The sequence below is a fragment of the Mytilus galloprovincialis genome, chromosome 14, assembly GCF_965363235.1.
Source record: "Mytilus galloprovincialis chromosome 14, xbMytGall1.hap1.1, whole genome shotgun sequence".
Lineage (NCBI taxonomy): Eukaryota > Metazoa > Mollusca > Bivalvia > Mytilida > Mytilidae > Mytilus > Mytilus galloprovincialis.
The window spans coordinates 57810304-57834805 of NC_134851.1; the positions used below are offsets into that span (position 1 = coordinate 57810304).

At 32.5% G+C, this 24502-nt stretch overlaps 1 long non-coding RNA gene across 1 annotated transcript; it reads left to right on the forward strand.

The window, feature by feature from the left end:
• Positions 1–20920: 20920 nt before the first annotated feature.
• LOC143058035 (uncharacterized) lies at positions 20921–24196 on the forward strand. Its single transcript, XR_012972921.1, has 3 exons — positions 20921–21197; positions 21812–22117; positions 23912–24196. It is a non-coding gene; the product is annotated as an uncharacterized LOC143058035 (long non-coding RNA).
• Positions 24197–24502: the final 306 nt, after the last annotated feature.

The following is a 24502-nucleotide window of genomic DNA, read 5'->3' on the forward strand; positions in this document are numbered from 1 at the left end:
GCAACCAAATGAACAAAGTGGTGATGAGACTGCAACTTTTTTTCTTTATTTTTTTTCATCAAAAACTATCACTTAAACATGATAAATACAATAAAGATGCAAAAGTTTATGGTATTTTGCAACTTAATCGATGTAATACCATTTTGGTTTGCCAAAGCATAATTTTCTCAATTTTACAATTTTCTCTATTTTTGCATTTTTTTTATCTTATTTTTTTTTAAATAAAAAAGATACCAAAAGTTTTATTTCCATTATGTTTTACACCAACATAGAACTAGACTTCCATATAGGTAATTTAGTCATAAGTGGTGTTTTCCTCTGGTAATTAATAATTGAAAACGGTTGGAAACTGGTTTTTTTTTCAATTTTCCTTATTTTAGCATTTTTTTACCTTATTTTTTGAAAAAAATCAAAGAGATACCAAAAATTTTATTTTTATTATTTTTAACACCAACATAGTACTAGCCTTCCATATAGGTAGTTTAGTCATATCTGCTGTTTTTCTCCGATGACGGATAATTGAAAACAGTTAGAAACTGGCTTTTCTCAATATTCTCAATTTTCCTTATTTTAGCATTTTTTTACCTTATTTTTAGAAAAAAATCCAAAAGATACCCAAAATTTTATTTTCATTATTTTTTACACCAATATAATACTAGACTTCCATACAGGTAGTTTAGTCATAAGTGTTGTTTTTCTCCGATGATGGATCATTGAAAACGGTTAGAAACTGGCTTTTTCCCTATACATTTCAATGAAAATTAGCAGTTTGAGCCCTTATATTGAATTTCATTAAAAAAAATGTCAAATTCACAAATTTAAAAAAAAAAATTGTATTTTCCCAGTCAGTATGTTATACTGAAAGGGTAAAATATATGTTTGACCAAATTAAACTTTTTTAGTTGAACAGTCCTGCCTGGTGCTCTCTGACATTGCCTCTTAAGGGGCCTCGGTTATATAATATTGGCAATGCAGAATGATAGCTACTGGTAGTTAATAATAATGGTGGAGGGGTCTTTCAGCGATTTGATTTTATGATAAATGCATTATGTAAGACTATATAATTTCGTTTAACGACATCTTGGTTTAAATGATTAAACAAAATTAATACGTGACAGTTATTGTGATTCTGTGTTGAATTTTATGTCTTTGTATTCCAGTGATGTGTAAGAACATATTTCGTTTAAAGTTAATCACGTGTTTTAAGTATATCCGTATAAAACTTCGAAATAAGATATTATTACCGAGTTCATGTTTTTATTTACGACACTGATCTACTTTAAATCTGAAAACGGAGCAGATCGACATTTAAAAGTCTCAACTTCTTTTAAAAAATGCAATGAACAATATAAAATGTTCACCCCGATCACGTATAGTATACAACCTACCTGTCAAAAATGGAATTAATCTTCGGGTTTAAATCAGGGTTATCTTAAACTACATTATCACTCATCGGTATTGCATTTATATCGCTTGTAGATTTGAACGAAATTAGAAGCTGAACCGCTAAAATCCTTCCTTTAATAAGGCGCCTTTAATGCAAAGTTTTACAGTTAGGTTAACACAAGTATTAATTATTCAATTTAATGAGATCTACAAAAAGTGATCCAGAAGTAGATATAAACCAAATAATTTTGAACAATATTCATACTCTAAAAAGCTGTATTTGATAAGTCTGCGATATATTTTCTAAAAAACATTACCGTTTTCTGATACTCGGCAATTATCGAAGGTTGAATAAGTAAGATTATTTACATGATTTTTCTTTCATTTTCAAGGAAGGGGAACACGCAATAGCTATTAAGTAATTTCCCTCACTGTTTTGCAATTTTTGTAACAAAAAGCATAGACAATTACACAGCTGGCATTTTTTTTTAGCTTATTTCGATTGGACTAATTCTTGTGTGTCACATAATTTTATATATATTTCTGTCAATAGACACTACAGTTTTAGCCGAGATATCGGGAAAATGTAAAAGTAATATTTGAAGCAAAACGGCATGAGATGTGTCCACAGGACACCAAACATGAAAAAGAGACATCTAAAGCTCTATGGTAGAAACAACCGTTTACAGCTGCTTGAATAATGGAAATATCAATACCCCCTAAATCAACTATGTTTCAAAGAATACCAATACGGGAAAATAAGCCGCCGTTGCTTCTAAATCAACTCTTTAGAAAATCGACAACACCACATTAATCGTCAGAGACCAAACACTCATAGCCGCAACCCGTCCCCAGAACATTTCCAACAAAATAATGATGATGAATGGATAATAGAGGAATAGGACGTGGAGGACGACATGGAACAGGCCGTTGAATAAAAGATAACTCTGATCGCAGTGGTAGAGGTGGGGGCATAACTAAACGTGGTGGAAACAGCAGAGTCTAGGAAGAGGTGCACGACAAGCTTGTTTAGAGAGAGGTCAAAACTTACAACCACCCGACCCGATTCCAACTGCAACACAACTTCCAAACGATCCCAAACCGACAATAGACCCCAAAATTATAAACCTCTAAAAAAGAGCATTACATTAAAATGAAATTTATTTGTTATCAAAAGGTTTTAAATTTGCTCCCATCCCATATTCAAACGTTCCGGCATTGAAAGCTGATATCAACAATTTTCCTAGACGCCTCCGTTTACAAGAAGAATTCGGGAATAAAAAGGACGTTGATAAATCTCCCGGAAGAAAGAAATCAAATTACACCCCAAAACCGGACAAAGATAATTATTTAGATACTTACATAGAGACAATAACACAATTTCCCGTCCGTACAGGTAAACGTAACCCGAAAGGAACAGGATGCGTTATAAAGTCTAAAAGATGACGACTCCATAATCATTAAGGAAGCAGATAAAGGATGGGCCATCATCATTAGGGATACCGACTGTTTTAAAGTAAAAGTATTGGAACAGCTAAATGATGAGGAATATTACAAAAAAGTAACAAATAACATGGACATAGCAACTAACAGTCTATGGAAGAAGCGTATCGATAAAAACTTTTCTTATATCAATGAGCGATATTGTCTAATATCAATTGTAAATATGCAGACATAAACTCGTTGATATAAGACAATATCGCTCATTGATATAAGAAAAGATTTTATCGTATCGCACCTTCCATAGACTGACTAACAAGAGAATAAAGACACTGATAAAAGACTAAGATCAATATCTAAGGTGGCAGGTACCAGTTCTTAGCCTCTGTGCCATTGTCCCACGCAGAAAATTAGTATTAAAAAACTTTGGCTATCTTTGTCACTTCAGTGAGCAGTGATAAATAAAAAGATCTATAATTCTAAGTTTGCATTACACAATGTTACCTTTCCTGATTACATTGATATGCAACTTTCATGGTTTTATCCTTGTTTGACATGAAAAATCTAGAGTCCCATATACATACTGTTTGAAGGCTAACTATACATTGTTATCCTGTTTTCCATTGGTCAAAACAGGTGGTTATTTAAGGACACTGGAAAGTGCCAAATTTTGATGGTAAGGATAGGTTCAGCTGTTGTTTATTCGAGTTGCAAGTGATTAAATTAGATATTTTTGAATGATTTTCTTGTCAGTAATTAGCAGGTTTGATGCACTGAGGTCTGGAATAGGGTGCCAAATTAAAAAATTGTGGGGATTTTGTCCGTTAACTGGGAAAAGTAGGTAATGCGGGATAAGGAAACCACGTAAAAAACATTGATCAGAAGTACTTCACTATCAATTTTAATCAATTCTGAACACCAAAAACTTATCAAAGCATGTTTATATCTTTCAGATTTATTTACAGAATTTTTTTAAAATTTGGTCTACACTTGCACGTGAATTAGTGAAAAAAACTGGTTTCTGCCACCTAACCGAGCAATCTCCCATACAGACAGAGTTATCGTCCTTTAGGAGGAAAGGACGATAACTCTGTCTGTATGGGAGATTGCTAACCGAGAAGGAAATAGCGTACTTGTGTGACTTTGATCCGAAAGAGAGTAATTTGTATGGTCTTCTAAAAGTACATTAAAGTGCACAAATACATTATACTGTTCGCAATCAAAACAATGTTAACGTTGAAACATTCCGTCCCGCCGATCTGAAATTCAAACCAATTATAGCAGGACTGGAATCATTAATTCAAAGACGTAAAACAAGTAACATATAAACAAACGACAACCACTGAACAAGGAGACGAAGTATTTACGTACAAAAACATTGTTTTAATAAAGTCGGACATAAATCATGTTTTGTTTAATGTCCCCACAAACCAAGATCAAGAGCTAGGAGGGGATAGAATAAGATAGGTGCCTAGACATCTATGATGATTATTACTATTATTAGTTTTTTGTTTTGTTTATTCACAAAATTCACAAATGAATTTTCCTTTGAATAATGAATACAATAATATAACATGTAAGAAAACAAATATAAAAAAAACCCAAATGCTCCGTTTTTTCTTTCTTTCAATCAATAATTTTGCCGTTGCACAGTTTGCGGAGTTAGAAAGGGAGCTGTATAAGATAAGTGCGGAAATTTCTTACAGCGTTGCAGACCCCTTGATGGCCCTAGTTTCTTTCTGATCCTTGGTCGAATTGTTGCCTCTTTGACACATTTCCCGCTTCCATTCTTAATCCGTAGTGAATATTCAATATACAGTAATCTCTGCAATCTTGAATAATGGTTAATTTTTGTGATTTAATTATGAGCGGTTGCTTTGATAATACTGCAAACAAAATAGTTATTATGATAATAATGATGATTATAATGATACATTTACATGATATATACTGTTTATGGTAATAATTAGAAAAAGAAAAAGACGAAGAAAACTATATTGAAAAAATAAAAAAAAAAGAACAATGAAAAATATGACAAACCTGCCACCGCAGCATGCCATTAAACTAATGAGTTAATATTTGTCAGAGTTTCATAAAATATTTTACCTTTTAAAAAATCGAATGAATATGCATTCTATTAATAAATAGATATTAACGATTATTCACCCGGTAGTGAATGCATTTTAAGATTTACGCATACTTGTTTATATAATAATGTATAAATTTTATTGATTGGATGATGCACTTGTTTAATTATTAAAAGGATATTTGACTTATTATGTACTATCATAAAAGTATACACCCGTACCATGTCGTTTAACAGTTTATTATAACTGACAAACAGATAGATATAAGATGTACTAGCCTACAACTGTTGATCAAATAATTATGCAATTATAACCTATCTAACCTTATTAATATTACTTTTATGTTTATAATTTTATGCCCCATTTATGTGAATTATTTTCTGGTCTGTCCGTTCGCCCGTCCGTTCGTCCGTCCGTCGGCCCCGCTTAAGGTTGACGTTTTTGGTCGAGGTAGATTTTGATGAAGTTGAAGTCTAATCAACTTGAAACTTAGTACACATGTTCCCTATTATATGATCTTTCTAATTGTAATGCCAAATGAAAGATTTACCCCATTTTCAGGGTCCACTGTACATAGAAATGATAGTGCGGACGAGGCATCCGTGTGCTTGGGACACTTTCTTGTTTACAAATGTTTTTGCTACGAGCATCACTGAATTAAAGAGACATATTCCCCATTTCCATTCTCAATTCTATTAAGTTAAAAAAAAAAACTTGATTAATAACAAACAAACAGATAAAAATATATGGATATTTGTATAATGTGTACTACTAACCTATTGTCGCTTCTATCTAATATCGAGCGCACAACCCTATACAGTGTTTATTGTTTGCTACGATAGCTAGTTATCTATAAAGAAAAACGGAGGAGTGAAACGAGAAAGAAAATTAAATGTACTCCTTACCTATTGTCGCTAATCAAATATTGATACAACATCTAAAACCTCGAGATCCAACCTTATTGATTGATTGTTGGTTGCTTAACGTCCAGTGGCAAATATTTTATTCATGTTCGGGACGATTAATTATTATAAACAAACATGAACTCCTTTACTTTTTGTAAATATGTTTTCTTTCCCCTTTGTATACGATGATTTTGCTGTAAATCATTTTGAAACCTACACATTTACGTGATGCTTTTACGAGTCATTAGCTCTAAGCCTTAAAATTTAAATTTTAGATTTTCAAACGTTTTGGCATCGAACATAACAATAGAGACAGTAAATGACAAAGTGCACAGTGGGCATCGGTGGCCGAATGGTCTAAGTAGTTATTACTGTAATTACTAGCCAGTCCACACTGAGGAGGTGAGTTCGAACTCCGTGAGTGCACTCGACTCTAATCTGATTGTCATTTTTCCTATCGGAGGTCGGTGGTTTTCTCCGGGCACTCTGGCTTCCTCCACCAATAAATACTGGCCGCCACCAAATAGCCTAAATGTGGTACTTAAAAGTGGTGTTAAAACTCCATATTTCGAATTCAATTCAAAGTGGTCATCTGGTGCCGTAAGACTGATATCGTTGATATAATTAGAGGATTTAGATGCACATTTAAAAACTTGACCGTGTAAAATGCATCAACTTCTAATACCAAACAGTTTTTGCGGTTTTATACTGCGTAAATATAAAACAGTAAATGATCTTTGATTGTTTTTTGCAATGATTTCCAGTGACATTTCATGTAATTCAATGATAAGATATTTGTTTAGAAACCTTCTCTGATCGAAATAATGGGCGGTAAATTTGAACAGACACAGGAAAACAAAAAAAGGTTTGTAAGTATGATTGAACATATTTGTCTTTTTACAACAATCTCATCTGTTTTAAATAAGTTTTTATGGCAATGAAGTCTTGCTTAAATGCATTGTCAGTGCAACTCCAAAAAGCATTTGAGATTTACTGGTATACAAAAATTAATGGTCAACATCATTTTTAAACCTGCCATTATAACTGTGCAATATTTTCCCTTTGACAAGTATTAAAATTTCCCAACTTCGTTGACAACAATAAAAGATTTTATCTGGTATTGTCAATGTGACAGCATCCGATCAACAACAATATAAAAACATGTATGTACATTTTTTATACGATATATCTTCATCGCTGCTGGTCTATAAAAAGTAAAAATAACAAAATTACCGAAGTCCGAAGACAATTTAATACGGAAAGGCCGTAATCAAATTGCAAAATCTACTGCTCAAACATGTCAAAAGAATGGATAACAACTGTTATAATCCTAAATTTGTACAGGCATGTTCTGATGTAGAAAATGGTGGAATGAAACTCGTTAAAAAAGTGTGAATAGGTATTAAAAAATCTAAAAAATTTGAAAAAAAACACTCAAATATATTCAAAACGATTGATGCTGACAAGTTTCCTGACGTAAATAGACAACTGCGGTATGGGCTTTGTTCATTTTTGAGGGCCGTACGGTGACACATAGTTGTTAATTTCTATGTCATTTGGTCTGTTGTTGATGAGGGTTGCATACTTGACAATCATAAGACATCTACTTTTTTATTTAAGGGTTTAACCCAGGTTAAATAATTTTTCATTCCAAACTTACACATTTAGAATTTGAATCAGTGGACTAAGGAAATGTACATGAAAGAGGAATAATAATAGCATGCATGATTTGTCATTGTAATATACATTGAACTCTTTGAGACTTTATAGAATTCATCGAGGTTACGTTGATTAAAGCAAATATTGGTCGACTCGGAGCCAAAGATGTTTCTTTGTAGTGTTACATTGTACATGTCGTCCTTTGGACTGATGTATTGTGAACTAACACGGTGATTGTCGACTCATCATGTCGGTCTAGTAGATCAGGGCATGTATGCATAAAGCTACTAAAAAGATTTGTTCCGATCGGACGGCTTTTTCAAATTGTCTGTCGATAAATTAGTCTTTTGATTGAATATCTTAACTTGAGTGTTTTTATGCATACGGGCCGTGGCTTCATACCCAACATACATTAGCATGATCTCGTCTTAAATATGTATTTTTAAAATTGGCAACTAGACGATCAAAAACAAATAGTTAAATTTTCAGAAATTCAAAGTTGCTGGACACGGAGTTTAACTTACACATGCTAAGGTGGATTTATTGGCCTGATTAGTATTATCTTATCTTTGTTTTGTTTCAATCATTTTAACGCGGCGGTGACGGGTCAACTTTGCAGTTACATGTATTATTCCACTAAACTATATTTCTAAAAAAATCTGTATTGGTTTTAAAGTTAAACAATTGTTTGTTTATTAAATAAAAAAATACAAACGAGACATGTGTTTCCGCTGTTAGTACTTCTACATTTTCCTTTATTTCGCATTTATTATAAAAAAAATGAAGATACTAAGCACTGATCAATTTGAGACAACCAACTAAGAAAAATAACCAAAAGTCTTTCGAGAAGCAAAAAACAGTCTTCACTATTGGTGAGTTCTATACAATATATATATATATATGTTATCAAAGGTACCAGGCTTATAATTTAATACGCAAGACGAGTGTTTCGTCTACATAAGACTCAACAGTGACTCTCAGATCAAAATAGTTAAAAACCAAACAAGTACACAGTTGAAGAGCATTGACAATCTAAGACAATCCTTAGTATTTCGATTAATTCATACTTTTGCAAACAGTACATTTATAAAAATGTAATTGATATTTATGTCAACACCGAAGTGCTGACGACTGGATTGGTGATACCCTCGGGGACGAAACGTACACAAGCAGTGGTGTAAATAGTTATCAAAAGGTATGTCATACTCTTAATTGTCCCGGGTCTCTGAGATTAAAGAAAATTTCAAACAATCACATTGAAAGAACAAGAACATTTATTCATGTTTTGCATGTTATTTGTACACTAGTTGGCTGATTGCAAGATCCATGTTTTTGTTGACAATACGGTTTACCTTGAATTAAAACATTTAAAAGTCTCATCTTCTATACTATAATGCATTGAACAGTGTAAAATGTTTGACCTCAGATCATGTGTAACATAATCAATTATATACCAAATCAATCTCCGGGGTTAAAATCAGGTTCATCTTTAAACACAATAGCACTCATCAATGCATTGTTAATTGTATGCTTTGTACCTGATTAAAAGATTTAGTTTTGAACTAGAATAGAAACCAAACTACTAAAATACTAATATTAAGGTGCCTTTTATAAAAAGCTAAACATGTAGTAAACATATATAATTATAAATTATTACATTTACAGCCGATTGCATAAAGTGTGTAGGCAAAGGTATTATCTTTGATTAGCTTGCTTGCTAACTGAACCGTGAAGTCATCATATAGTCAGGTAAACTACCCTCCTTAAAAAGTAGTCTGGGCCGGCAGATAACCAATCTATCGGTCTGTATGATAAATCTATTTCGAAAGGAGGGTAGTATACCTTACCTTATAATGACTTCACGGTTCAATAAGCCAGTAAGCTAACCAAAGATATTATCTTTGTCAACAAACCCAATAGAGTCGGCTGTAGTGAGAACTACAAAAAAGTAATTTAGATGAAGATTTAAAAATAAACTGCTTTTAGTGGTTCTGCTTTTAATTTAGTTCAAATCTACAACCTTTAATTTTGTATTTTTTAGGTTAAAAGGACAAGTTATTAGAGTTTCTGTTGTCTTGGTGACCAAGAGGACTAAGTAGTTGAACTACAGCATCATTTATTTAGTCTGACAACACTGTGGTTGTTAGTTCTACAGAGTAACTCCTCACGTGGCAGGTGCATTCTCCTTAAATATCAATTGACTAGTATTGCCAATTATACTGCCGAAGGTTGGTTGTTCTTTGACTTCAACAACAAATAAAGACTGTTCTCCAAGTAGCGTGTATTGATGAAAGTGTCATTACACACAATTCTATCAATCAATTAATTATTATAGGAGCTTCAGGTCACATGGCAGGTGATAATACAATATGGTTATATTTTAACTAAGATTTTCTTATTCAGGTATGACCATATAAGCATATTTCCCCTTTAGATGCCTCTGTTATTTGTATAAAAAGTAAAATCACAAAAATACCGAACCAAGAAGAATATATAATCGGAAAGTCCAGAATCACATGGCAAAATCAAATAACAGAACGCATCAAAAACGAATGTATTCTCTTCCATTACAAACAACAAACAATCTGGAAATATACTGAAAAAGGTTAAATCACAAAAATACTGAACTCCGAGGAAATTTCAGAACGGAAAGTCCTTAATCAAATGGCAAAATCAAAAGCTCAAACACATCAAATGAATGGATAACAACTGTCATATTTCTGACATGGTACAGGCATTTTCTTATCTAGAAAATGGTGGATTGAACCTGTTTTAAAGCTGATTTACAGCCAACAATCACTTGTCACGTGTTTTTAAATCAAGTGCTCTATTTAAATTGTCTACACCTTATTATTGGATTCTGGGGGTAGTTAATTTTTTGAAAATAAGCTTTGGCAACCCTCCTGTATCGAGGTCGCTTGTCCTGATTTCTAACAGGTAATACGTAGCAAATAATCGGATGAATTTTATAAAGCGCAGTTTCTTAACCGATCTACATACGTTTCTGTTAGCTTTTTATTAGCAGGTTAGTCAATTTCTTTTTTTCTTGCTTACTACATATATGGCTTTATAATTTTTGCATGTAGTATTTTTAAAAACACCAAAATTATTTGTATTGCAAACTTCTGATGCTAGTTTTTGGTTTTATGTATCTTGGGAGACAATGTTTCTGGCTGGGTTTAATCTTTTTATGAATTGATATACATGTAGTTACTCGTTATTATCATTATTTACAAATAAAGGCAACAGTAGTATACCGCTGTTCGAAACTCATAAATCCATGGACAAAAAACAAAATCGGGGTAACAAACTAAAACTGAGGGAAACGCATTAAATATAAGAGGAGAACAACGACACAACATTAAAATGTAACATTGCTGTCTTAATCAGTGTAACTTTTTATATACCATTAAATTGTTAATGCAGGCTGACAAGTATGAAGTAGAATGCCCTAAAGCAGTTGTTTTAAACTTTTTTGTTATTTGTGAAGTTGAAGGTGTGTATGCAGTAACCGTATGAATTTCTCAAGTTCAGACTTTAATAGCCATCATATACATGTATTGAGCTTTATAAAGTCTGACAGTTAATAAATAAGTGATAGTAAAAATCTCCATGTTAAATTTAAAAAAAAATACATTGCATTGTTATTCCCGAATTCTCAAATCTGATTTGGAGCCGCATACTAGATACATCCATCAAAAACGTCTTATTAATATATCAGACGTTTTTCTAATCGACTTTTATGTATGTGTTTTAGACGCGGCTATACAAAACTAATCTCGTCAGGTTATATTATAAAAAGATGTATTCGAAATAGATAAACATCCATTATATTTCAAATTATGAGCGTATTTGATGAAGATTATCAAAAATATGCATTTAATATAAAATATGACATTAAAATGAGGTCTGTTTTGCTTGTTGAATTAAGTACCACCTTGTCTAAAAGTTCAGTAATGTTTCATACTCTAATAATAAACAGAATTAACAAAATGTTCAATCTCTATTGAAAATAACTACAATGTAATTTTATTTACATTAAATTCGTTTTATGTGTTTGAACTTTTGATTTAACCATTTGATTAGAAACGTTCCTTTCTGAATTTTCGTCAGAGTTCAATGTTTTGGTGATTTAATTTTTACCTATTCAAGCTATACAGCACGAACGTTTATTGTTGAACAGCCAACGATCAAATGTCGATTGTTTAGATAGAATAATGTTCTTTGTACACTCGGTTTGATCTTCATTGGCTTACTAAATTGTTGGCTGACCTCGTATACACATATCATCGGCAATGGTATTTGGCTTTAATATCAGACGCTCTTCTAACCGACTTTATATGTATGCATTTTAGACGCAGCTGAACAAAACTTAACTCGTCAGGTTATATCATAATACGAAAAAACGTTCTTACTTTTGTCCAGTGTGATTCTCAAAGAAATTAACAACTTGCATGGTTGTAAAGATATAGAAAATTTAATGCTAAACAGGTGAATAAATGGGATATAGTACGTGTTCCTAATTTGAATAGGAAGCATTAAGTTTGAATTTCCTTTCAAATCAAAGCAGTCGTAGTCATTGTTTCGCCAAAGCCCCTTAAATAAAAAGTGCTCTCATTTTGATTTTATTAAAAGTTATTGTAATGTCATACGAGCTAAACCAAAAGTATAAAAAAGGACAGTTCCTTTTTTCTGAAAACTGAACTCGCTTATATTTGATATCATGTTACACTATTATATTTAATGGCAATGTTGTTTTTGAATTGCTCATGTGTGTTTACACCACTATCAGTTTAACTACTTGACATAACATTCATGATATTTGCCAGATGTCCAAAAATGCCTGCATGTTGTTCTTCAGTTAAAGTGTTGATAGTTTTAACTTCTCTGTAACCTTTGTACTTGCATGGTTTTATGAGAATAAACTATCTATCTATCTATCTATCTATTTCGAGCATCATGTGACTTCTACAAATAATACGGTTAGTCGTATCTCAAAGGAGGTGTATATTGAAGGGCACAATCTTGAATTATATCCAAATGTCATATTTATATATACATGTTGATTTAAAAGAAGATATAATCTTGTAATAGTTCAATATAGAACATAAATGATTTATCAACATTTCGTCATGCACAATAACTATTGTCAGCACTTTAAAATGTTTTACAACAACGTAATGTTAAATCAGCAATTTAAACGATACTTCTCATGCTGCAGAAAGTGTAACTTTTTATATAAGTTTTTAAACCACCTTCTCGATACAAATACTGAAGGATGTCACCAGTTATAGTCATCAGTTTGTTCGCTGGTATGCAATATCAATGATATGAGCATTTTCTTAAAATGTTCTGCTTATAGTAAAACTTCGAATATTTTCTCATATGCATAGTTGAGTTTAACCGTTTTTGGCATAGCATTTAGTTTTTGTTTCAATGATCCTTATATATTTTTTTTCAATTCATCGTTAAATTATTTTCCGTTTTATTCCAAAACCACTGATTGATTGAATGTAGACGGAACGCGCAAATGTCGTTTGGTGTGTTTGATAAGCTTTTTACAACTACTGGGTTGATGCTATTGCTGGTGAAATTTTGGCGCACTGTTCTAAAATGCTTTTAAATTTCGTATTTGATTTGATCTTTTATAACCAGATCCCACTTTTTATTAGATTTCAATGTAATTGATCTGTTCCTTTTGTGCTCTGTGATTTGCAAAACCATTATATGTATTTGTATATGAATGATCATCGATAAAAAGCACTATGATGTTTCACTGTTTGGTGGAAAATATATCGTATGGAAGAAGTTAACAAAATACAAAGAAAATTAGAAAAGTCTACAGAAATAACTCTTTCTGATTTTAACACACCTTTTTTAATTTAGCTATATTAAAACCGCTGAAAAACCATCTGAAATACTGAGACAAGACATGACAGCATTATTGAAACAAATTATACAGATCTAAATGACAAGAGGGGAAATAAAATTCGTCTATGGTCCGCTTTTCCTGAGATAGTATAGAAACTTTCTATATTTTTTTCATATTTTCTTAGAATCAACAAAACATTGAAGAATAATGTGTAATAGTAGTTCCAAAGCACTGTATATGAAGTGAGTTTATTATACCACCGGGAACCGACTGCCCACTTTCCACGTTATCGAATAGCATGTGCTGTTGAATAAAAGTCAAACTATATATTTTTTCTGCAATCCAAGAGTTCACTGCTACTGAAATATGCTACGACAAACACATTTCCCAAAATACACAAATGATAAATCAATGAATTTGCGTATTTATAATGAGTGTAGTTCAAAATATTTTAAATCCATACAATGTTTTTTTTTTATTTCAGACAATGACAAAGCGGTTGCGTGTTTCGGATGTTGCACTTTTCCTTTTAATAGGTAAATGAAATCTGTATGCGGATATATAATATGTTAAAACAATAAAAGTTATCTGCTATTTGAGAAAAAAAAAAAACACGCTAGAATACATGTTAGTTTGTATAATGCTATTAGAGAATACGGATGTGCGATCGGACAAATAATTATCAACTCTCATTATGGTTTGACTGATAAAAAAGCCAACAGTATTATAACCGCTGTTTGACAGACATAAATTGATTGAGACAAAACAAATTCAGGTTACAAACTAAAACCGAGGGAAACACATCAACTATTAGAAAAAAACACCGAAACAACAGAAACACTGAAGTGAACAAAAAAACAAACGACAATGCAACACACACAGAAACAAACTATTAGAAAACAATTGTCAATTTCCTGACTTGGTAAGGAAATTTTAAAGAAAAATAGTGGGTTGAACTTGATTTTGTGGCTAGGTAAACCTCACACTCTTATGGTAATGTTAAACATAACACTAACATGACACCATTACACGACAGGAATATAGTTTCTATAGAGTACTAAAATTACAAATATAGAGTTTTGTTTCATGCAAAACGAGGAATCCTATGCAAAACAAAACATATTAACGATTACAGGTAATCGTATGGTTTCGACTTAGTATATAACTAGAAAAACAACCACTCGAGTGTATCATTTTTGCATGTTTCTATGCGATTTTCACTAATCTTTTTATGTAACAAAATAAATAGAAGACTATGAATGATTGATAGAAGATTTTTTTAAATCATGTGGCAACTATTTCATGCATGTTCAGGATGAAACCAAGTTAACAACACATATGAAAGACTTTTTCTATTATAGAAGCGTTCCGGGACGAAGGTCGAGAAATTTGTACTGCACCAACAAACTGCGAGTACATTGGATAGGGGCAGCAATGTTGTCTTGCAAAAGGTCACCTTTGGACCCTCAATGAGTTGTTGGACGGGTTCCTAATGTGCAGAAAACGTAGCTTTCTCTTTACACGGGGCATGGGATTCAATTCCGTCCAGACGTGGTTGTGTATTTGTTCATTTCGCAAAATTAATCGGGCGCCCAACTTTGGCGAGAGTTTTACTTTCAATCGGAAAAGACCGACCATACGTCTACTATCACGTCAATCTATTCAATTGAAAAGTGCCCGCCAACATATTAATATTTACAACATAACATAACTTAAAAGACAAATAACACACATGTTTGATTTAAAGTTAACGAAGTACTAATATACAATGCAAGCTAATTATTGGGTAAAACACTACAATGGCCCCCCATTACTAATAATATCAATCGGGACATATTCAACATATATCTTCAACTCAGGATCAAATCATAATCACAAAACATTGTATGAGACATTATAAACAAAATATTTTTCTTTATTCTTTATATTATATTCAATATCTTTTTTGAATTTTACAGTTATGTGTGCTTTACACGTGGAAACTGTATTTGGTAAGTGAAATTCCTTCAAACAAAATTAAGAAGTCCTTAATTATTTTCTCGTATTCTTTCTTATGTGTCTGTCTGCATACTTGTTCAGAGAATATATGTTTCATTTTTATCTAGTTGTCTGTTTTCAACTATTTGTTTATTATTTGATGAGGAACTATGCGGATATGTTTTTTTGTCACAACTTCTTGGAATTTCGGATCCTCAATGCTCTTCAACTTTGAACTTGTTTGGCTTTATAAATATTTTGATATGAGCGTCACTGATGAGTCTTATGTAGACGAAACACGCGTCTGGCGTACTAAATTATAATGCTGGTACCGTTGATAACTCATTTTTCCGATCTAAGGTAAAATGTTCAACACTGCAAATTTAAAATACTAATTCATTAACGCCATGATATGCATAACTATCCCGGGTATACAGATAAGCCTAATACATTGATGACATTCTAAAAAATCACACGTATACCTTTACAAGCTTTATGTTAAGAACTAGTGCAGTTTACTGAGAAGAGAGTTGAAGTATACTATTTATATTTTGATATTATAAAATTGCTACTCAATCTATTAAAAAAAATTCATCATAGATACGCGCAATAGTATATTTATGCGGTTTTTATTTTGTATTCTGCAGAAGGATTGTTTAATAGTATGCGTCTCTACTTCTAATCTCTCGTTAAATCTGTCAGAATCTGTGAGGAGAACTGTTCTAGGAAAGTACGTAGAACTGTCAGACTGACACTACGTGTAACATAGAACTGACTTGGTCAGTTCTACCTAAAACTGATTCAAACAGTTCTACCTAGAACTGATCTTGACAGTTCTACCCTAGATCAGTTTTAGTAAGTTCTACTTCTAGAACAGTTCTCCGCTTAGAATTGATTACAAATTCTACGGCTAGAATCGATTTATAAATTTTACGGCTAGAATTGATTATAAATTCACCGGCTAGAATTGATGTTATAAGTTTTAAGAACTCTTTGTCTAAATATAAGGCTTCGGCGAAATAGCGATTAATATTATATAGAGTTTTGCAATTTTGCCGGTTTTATTTCAGATTTTTAATCAATATACTATGTTTAACCCCGACATATTCAGCACAATATGTGCCTGTTCCAAGTCAGGAGCCTGTAATTCAGTGATTTGTTTTTGTTGATGTGTTACATAAATTATTTGTTTTGATTAATTTTTTGTACATAAATTAGGCCGTTAATATTATAGAGGGGGGGGGGGGTGATTATTATTTGAATTGTTTTACATTTGTTATTCCGGGAGTCAGGATGGCTCGTAGATTATTCTGACAGTTCATACGAGAGGTTAGAAGTGATCTCCACTGTTTATGATGAGTATATATTTACAAAAATGTATCATTTGAAACTGAATTACGGAAGTTGTGTTTCCGTATGAAAAATAGCAACGAGTGCTAACTTTAAAATCTTTTGGATTTTGCCATTTGATAAGGGACTTTCCGTTTTGAATTTTCCCCTGAGTTCAGTTTTTTTGTGATTTTACCTTTTCATTATTTCGATTTTATTGAATAGTGATTGATTTTGCAAATGATTTTCTTGTAAAAGAGGGACGAAAGATACAAGAGGGACAGTCAAACTCATAAATCTAAAACAAACTGACAACGCCATGGCTAAAAATGAAAAAGACAAACAGAAAAACAATAGTACACATGACACAACATAGAAAACTAAAGGATAAACAACACGAACCCCACCAAAAACTAGGGGTGATCTCAGGTGCTCCGGAAGGGTAAGCAGATCCTGCTCCACATGTGGCACCCGTCGTGTTGCTTATGTGATTACAAATCCGGTAAATAGTCTAATTCGGTAGGTCACATTCATGAAAGGGAAGGGGATTGTAGTTACGAAGTAAGGAACATATCGATATCATTTGTGAAACGGTTATTCCATAACGGTCAACCAACTCGTGATGGCGTCCGTAAAATTTACGAAGGGATGATTTCAACTTCACCGTTTGGAACTCTTGGTTTAATAGCTTCCTTGTGAGTAGTAACCCTCTATCAAGAAAATCATGATAGGAAATGCAAGCACGGGAATATCGTATCAATTGGGAGATATATACCCCGTATGCAGGTGCTGCTGGAATGTTGCTACTTAGAAATGGAAAGTTCACAATTGGAAAGCTGAAATCATCTTATTTGTCGTAAAGTTTTGTTTTCAACCGACCCTCATTGTCAATTTCTAGATGTAAGTCAAGATATGAAGCCGACTTAACTGTATCTGTAGTATCCTTTATCTCCAATTCGATGGGATAGATGCGTTCCACATAGTCACCAAATTTTGAATTGTTTAGTGAAAGAACGTCATCTATATAGCGGAAAGTAGAGTTAAAGGATATTGCTAACTTCTTATCTTTCTTCCTAAGAAGTTCCTGCATGAAGTCAGCCTCATAATAATAAAGAAACAAGTCGGCAAGTAGAGGGCAAAGTTTGTTCCCATTGGGATGCCGACAGTCTGTTGAAAAACACGTCCATCGAACGTTACAAATATGTTGTCAATCAAGAAATCAAGCATCTTGATAATATCGGTTTCAGAGAATTTTTTGTTTGAATCAGAGTGATTCTTTACAAAGTATGATTTATCCCTCCCTAAGACAAGATACTTGTATCTACATTGGCCATTCTTGTTTATGAAGCAAAGTAATACCAACTCTTTCAATTTGTCTTTTAGTTTGGAATGTTGAATCTTTGTGTAAAGAGTAGAAAAGTCAAATGTTTTAATACTGTTACAAGATGAAAGAGAGTTAGATTGTATGTACTCTAAAAGATCTTTGGAATTTTTAAGTATCCACATCTGATTCACGCCACCTCTAGAATAGGCAGTTTCACAATAACTTTAAAGCCCGTCTTTGATTGCTGATAAAATAGATGTTAATAATTTAGAAAGAGGTTTCGTGGAGCACTTGGAAGACCCAGCAATATACCGTTGTTTGTATGGACACTTATGTAGTTTAGGTATCACTAAAAAACACTTACACACATGGAAAAGAGAGACAATAGATATCAGATAGACATTCAAACACAACGTCAGAAAATACCAACAGACAGAAATTTAAATTTACTGGTTGTTTCTCATTCCTGAATGTGTTACGCTCCGCTTGACTCCTGAAGTTGTGTAAGATGTTTTGGAATGCATCTTGGATTTTTGGGTGTTTTTTTTTAAATTGTTTCTCGATTTTAGCATCGACGCAAAACAGTTTTTTTTTACGAATGAATTACGATTAAGTTTAAAACTTATCAGAATATCGTTTTCTGTGTACTTAATTGTCGTTTTTACCATGTTGGGATTAGCTCTTTTTAAACTGATGCTTTGCCATTTCGCTTTCTTTTCCTTAAAACCTGAAGTCGGTATCAGCAAACTATCCTATACAGAACAATATGGAACTCGAGTTACACTGCATTGCCGAATAACACCAGATCCTAAAGATCCAAATGTATACGTTTTCTGGAGAAAGAGCATCGCTGGTACCATGATGTCAATAAGAAAGGGACAAGGAAAAGAAGGCATGACTCAGGAAAATCCTTCATTGATTATTAATTATGCAAAATTTGATGATTCTGGACAGTATATCTGCTATGGTACAGATCAAACATCGACTGTTAACAGTCCCACTATCAATCTTACAATAATTGGAGGTAAGCACGATCAGGTTGTTGTTCATCCTTTTTTATTTGTAAGTTGCTTTGGTTGAGAGCACTTCTAATGTCCGATTCATACATATTACATTTCTTTTTTAACGCCAGTAATATATAAAACATGGAAATCTTAAACATTACCATCTGAATATGTTTGTTTAACTAACATATGTCAACTTTCATAACGAACATGAATTTATAGATATCAAAATAATTTTTGATGTTAACTAACACATTACCAAAATGTCTGGAATTGCAGTAATAGAAAACCAGATGCCTCCCAAAGAAAAAAATTGTTTATCTATTATTCCTGTTGTTTTGTTCTCACATTGTTGTCAATAAAATGGAATTGTATACGACTGTTATATACGTGAGAAGTTCAGCTTTTGATTTTGCCATTTGAAAAGGGAATTTCGTTTCGATTTTTATTGGTCGTTTATAGATTAATTCGTCTTTGTATTAATAGATCCAGCTATCGAAGTAGACCAAAGCAAATATGAGGTAAACTACGGTCGTTCTGTTACACTGAGGGCTAGCATTCAATCCAATAAGGAAAACCCTCCTGTTCGGAAAGTATTTTGGAAGCTTAATAACAACGGGGTTGTTACGACGATTGACTCTGAAACTAAAAAGATATCTGGAAATAGCATTGAGAATCCATCTCTTACCATTCAAACTGTAACTACATCAGAAGCTGGAAATTTTACCTGTTTCGCTACTCATGATAGGGGAACTGCAATAAGTAAACCTATAAGTGTACAGGTAATTGGAGGTAAGTACGTCATGTAAAGATAAAAAAGAAGATGTGGTATGATACAACTGTTCACAAGAGACCAAAATGACACACAAATTAACAACTATAGGTCACCGTACGGCCTTCAACAATGAACAAAGCCCATACCACATAGTCAGCTATAAAAGCCCCGAAATGACAATGTAAAACAATTCAAACGAGAAAAACTAACGGCCTTATTTATGTACAAAAAATGAACGAAAAACAAATATGTAACACATAAACTAACACAAAAAAAATGAATTACAGGCTCCTAACTTGGGACAGGCAAGCACATACATAGTGTGGCGGGGTTAAACATGTTGCGGGAAAAGGTCCCCTCTTGTAGGCAAATGCATCTGTCTTGTCGTTTTATCCTTTTCTAGATTTAGACTTATCCATTTTGAACATCTTTTGAATGTCAACTTTCAACCATTTTCTTCAAAGAGTATCTGGACTCTTTATAGTTATCTACGATCATAATGATTCGAATCTAATGTAAAACACCAAAATATCTGCCTGAATTAGTAATAAACCCATGACACACTTAAGCGATCTGGGGTGGTATTTGTACAATGATTGATAGTTTAAACTCGTTTACTTTTGAAATACATTCGATTGATGATTTATTAATTTGTTAGATACAAATCTAATTTGAACATTCCAAGGTTAAGTAATAGATCTGTTGACATAAGAAAAATTACCGATATTGTCCGAATATTCGAGTATTCGAGTTATCATTCCATAAACAATTTCCCCTATTTAATATTTGTACTTCTCGAAGGTAACCTTTCTATAACATGTATAGTATTACATATTTGGCTCTACTTTCCTACATTAGAAGATGCATATACCCAGTCAGCAATATGACATTTGTTAAGCATTTGTTTGATGTTTTTGATCTTTTAATTTGGCCGTTTTATTAGAGACTTTCCTTTTTTTTAATTTTTCTCAGAGTTCCGTATTTTTGTGCTTTTAAATTATTTTCAAACATGAAACCTAACAAATTGACAAAAGCAACAATTTCATATCATAATCCTCAAACGTGACATTTTTCTCTTTGTTTTCTACATGCTATATTTGTGTTTTTTTGAAATTTTAAATTTCATTTTCTTTAATTAGATGTACCAAACGTTAGAGTTGAAAAGAAAATGTATGAATCTGTATATGGTGAAGATGTAACAATTTATTGCATTGTAATTGCGGAGCCTCCTATCATTGATGTATATTGGGAAAGAGTGCAAAATGGCATAAAAACAATAATAAACCGAGGCTCACTTGGATACCGCGGTATATCATCTACCAATCCGTCTTTGACTATCATTTATAATACCAAAACCCACATCGGCACCTACAGATGCTTCGCTACAAATGTGGTTGGAACATCTGTTAGTGGATCTACAACATTACATGTCAAGGGCGGTAAGCATTCTATGGATATTGTTATACTTGCATACGAAATATGATATACATTTCTTCTTTAAGGTGGTACCCACCACCTTGACCAAAACTTATTTGGCTAGTTTAATTTTCATAAAATTTTGAAAAAATATTCAATTTGACCTGTTGTCAAAAATATAAAAAATTTCCAAAAAAATTGAATCAAGCGCTTCTCGTAAAATTTTCATGGATATATAGTAGTTTAACAAACACTTATCCTGACCATTGAGAAGCTTAATATTTTAATACAAAATGATTAAAACGTTAAGCTGAATTACCAGAGTTATCTCCCTGTAGTGGTAGATACTGCCTTAATATGCTGAAGTGGTGTTGTTTTGATATACTAACTGTGTGTTTGATTTATCATATAGGTAATACAATATTAACAGTAAAATGCATTCGTGAATCGATTTTTTATTGTGTAATATAATTCTTACACCTTTGATATAATAAGAGAGTTTAAAGTTGTCGCATAGGTTTGTGACTGACAAAATGAAAAAAGCCTTTTAGTGTTTGACATCAAAGAATTAGTTCGGAATCATTTAGTTTCTTGCAATTATGTGTTTCATCTCAAAACAAATATTATTGTTTTGTAGATAAACCAACTGTTACAACCACATCATCGGTTCTGAAGGCAAACTTCGGCGATAAGATCACGCTTGGATGCTTAGTAAACGCATTTCCGCAACCTACGAAAATTTACTGGATAAAAAGAAACAACGACATTTCTCCAATAGTTTTGATAAATAAGGAGTTTCCAGGAATATCCGGAAGTTCTATAGAGACACCTTCATTAACGATAAAGTATGCTACCCCTGCAAACAAAGGATATTATAGTTGTTTTGCTGAAAACACAGCTGGAGTAACTGAAAGTAAACCTATTAACCTGATAGTGCTGGCAGGTAATTATTATCAATCATGTTAATATTATACACCTATTGATTGGGTGTGAGGGTTATAACTAGTTTGTTGTCCCTGAGATACCAAATATTGCTCGTGGCAAAGCCGAGAGTAATAGTTGGTATGCGATGGGACAACACACTTGCTATTACCCGCACAACCAGTCATTAGGTGTTTTATTTTACTGCACTACACAGTCATTACGTGTTTTCATATACCAAATTAACTAATTTTCTAAATGTGTACATATATCATCTGAAAGAAAAGAAAAATGATACAAGATGAACGTGCACAACTATGCGGTTTTTTTATAGTTCGCGTTGAATTTGTAAATATTTCAATAATGTAATCAAGACTATTAAAATACTTGTGTTAAACTGTCCGTGTTTATATGAAATTCTAGCTAAAGTACACCAAACGCAAATACAGTTTTAGAATACGACGACCAAACCCATATTATAAATAAGGTACTATATTTTAGGCCTTTAGAAAATGCGTGCAAAGATTTTCTTTCTCTTTTATAATTTCTTCGTGTAAGTGAAATTACACTCGACACAAACAGATTATACCGTTTACGATATTCGAGTTTGACGTTGCCAAGCACACAAATCCAAGCAGAAAAGTTCATGACATCATTATTGTCCAATGAAAAACAAGCATGAAAAAGTAAGGGAAAGATGATTATAAAACTATTAACCGGGGTAATAGTCTTTGAAACTATTGACGGGCAAATAGTCTGTGGAATGAAATAGCACAACAATTTTATTATTTTTTATACAGAAAAAAAACAAGCTGAGGTATAGTAACATTAAATATACTTAATCGCTGAAAAATCGCTAAATGTGATTAAAAAAGGCGATAAAAGAGAAAGAAAATCCCAAAGGAACAATATCATTCAATACTGCTAAGTTGATGAAAAACAAAAGTGATACGGATATACACACGTCCACAAACTTACATCGGAAACTCAAGACGTTGCAACACAAACATGTTACCACTAAAGATGAAAAAAAGTAAAATCACAAAAATACTGAACTTAGAGGAAGATCAATTGGGAAAGTCCATAATCACATGGCAAAATCAAATAACAAAACGCATCAAAAACGAATGGACAAAAACTGTCATATTCCTGACTGATGAATTTGTTTCTGCTCTACTACTGGCACCTTTCATCTTCTCCTTCATGGAAATTACAAATTAAGTGATCTCAAAATCAAGGACAAATGAATGGGATGGTAATTTCATGTTTTCCAAGTGGTCCAAATAAATTTAGATTGAAAAAAAAGCAACCAATTCATAAATGTGTCTACGTTTATGCATGACAGAATTCTTTTTTATAACAAACAAAAATCAAAATAGAATTCATGGAAACACGAATGATCTCAGCACACTAATGATATGGCTAAATATGCCATCCTATGCTTCGGGTAACCAATGATTTCACTTTTATATTAGTTAAAATAATCTGCAATTTCTACGTCTGTTATATTTTCACTGACAAATTTGAGACACATTGCCAACTTAATGAAAGTTAACATAAAAAAAGAATTTTTATGATTATAACAGTTTTTGAAAAATATCATAACGACTTTGATAGTTTACGTTTTCTCATGGACTGGCTCACATATCATGGAAAACAAATGTATGTCCACAACGTTATGATTTTGAAAAACAATGTGTGACATTAGAAGGTTTCATAGAATTTGTTAACATCCATTCACATATAAATAAATACATTTAATTGAATGTCCTTTTATAAACCAAAGAAACAGTCCATTGTTTTATCTTTATTGCAGCTCTCCCAGAAGTAAGTGTCCCTCTTCAAGACTTAGTAGTAGAAACTGGGTTAGAAGTTATACTTACATGCAGTATACACGCCGTACCTCCAACACTTGAAGTGTTTTGGCAGAGAAATACAAATGACTATCAAACAATTATAAAATCAACTTCATTAGGTTTTGGGGGATCGACAGTCAGCAATCCGTCATTGACAATTCAGAAAACGTCGGCATCAATGTCTGGGGAATATGCCTGTATTGCGAGAAATTCTATCGGCACTGCTAGAAGTTTACTTACGGTTTTAAAAGGTAAAATTAAAAATTGCTTGTATTACTGTTGCTGAAAAATGATAATCATGATTGAGCTGCGTCGGATAGAAATCGGCCTTACGCAATATATGCATTAGACATAGATTGCTATAGGAATATCCAAATACGAAATAAAAGATTTTCGGTCTGTTCTGTAGAAATTTCTTATAAGTGCTCAATTTGTAAACAGTTACAGATCTTTGACAGAATGTGTAAACCAAAAATAGGTTAACAGATGTATAAGTATTCATTTGAAAAAGATCATTTTTTATCCGACGCAGCTCATATATTATATATAGT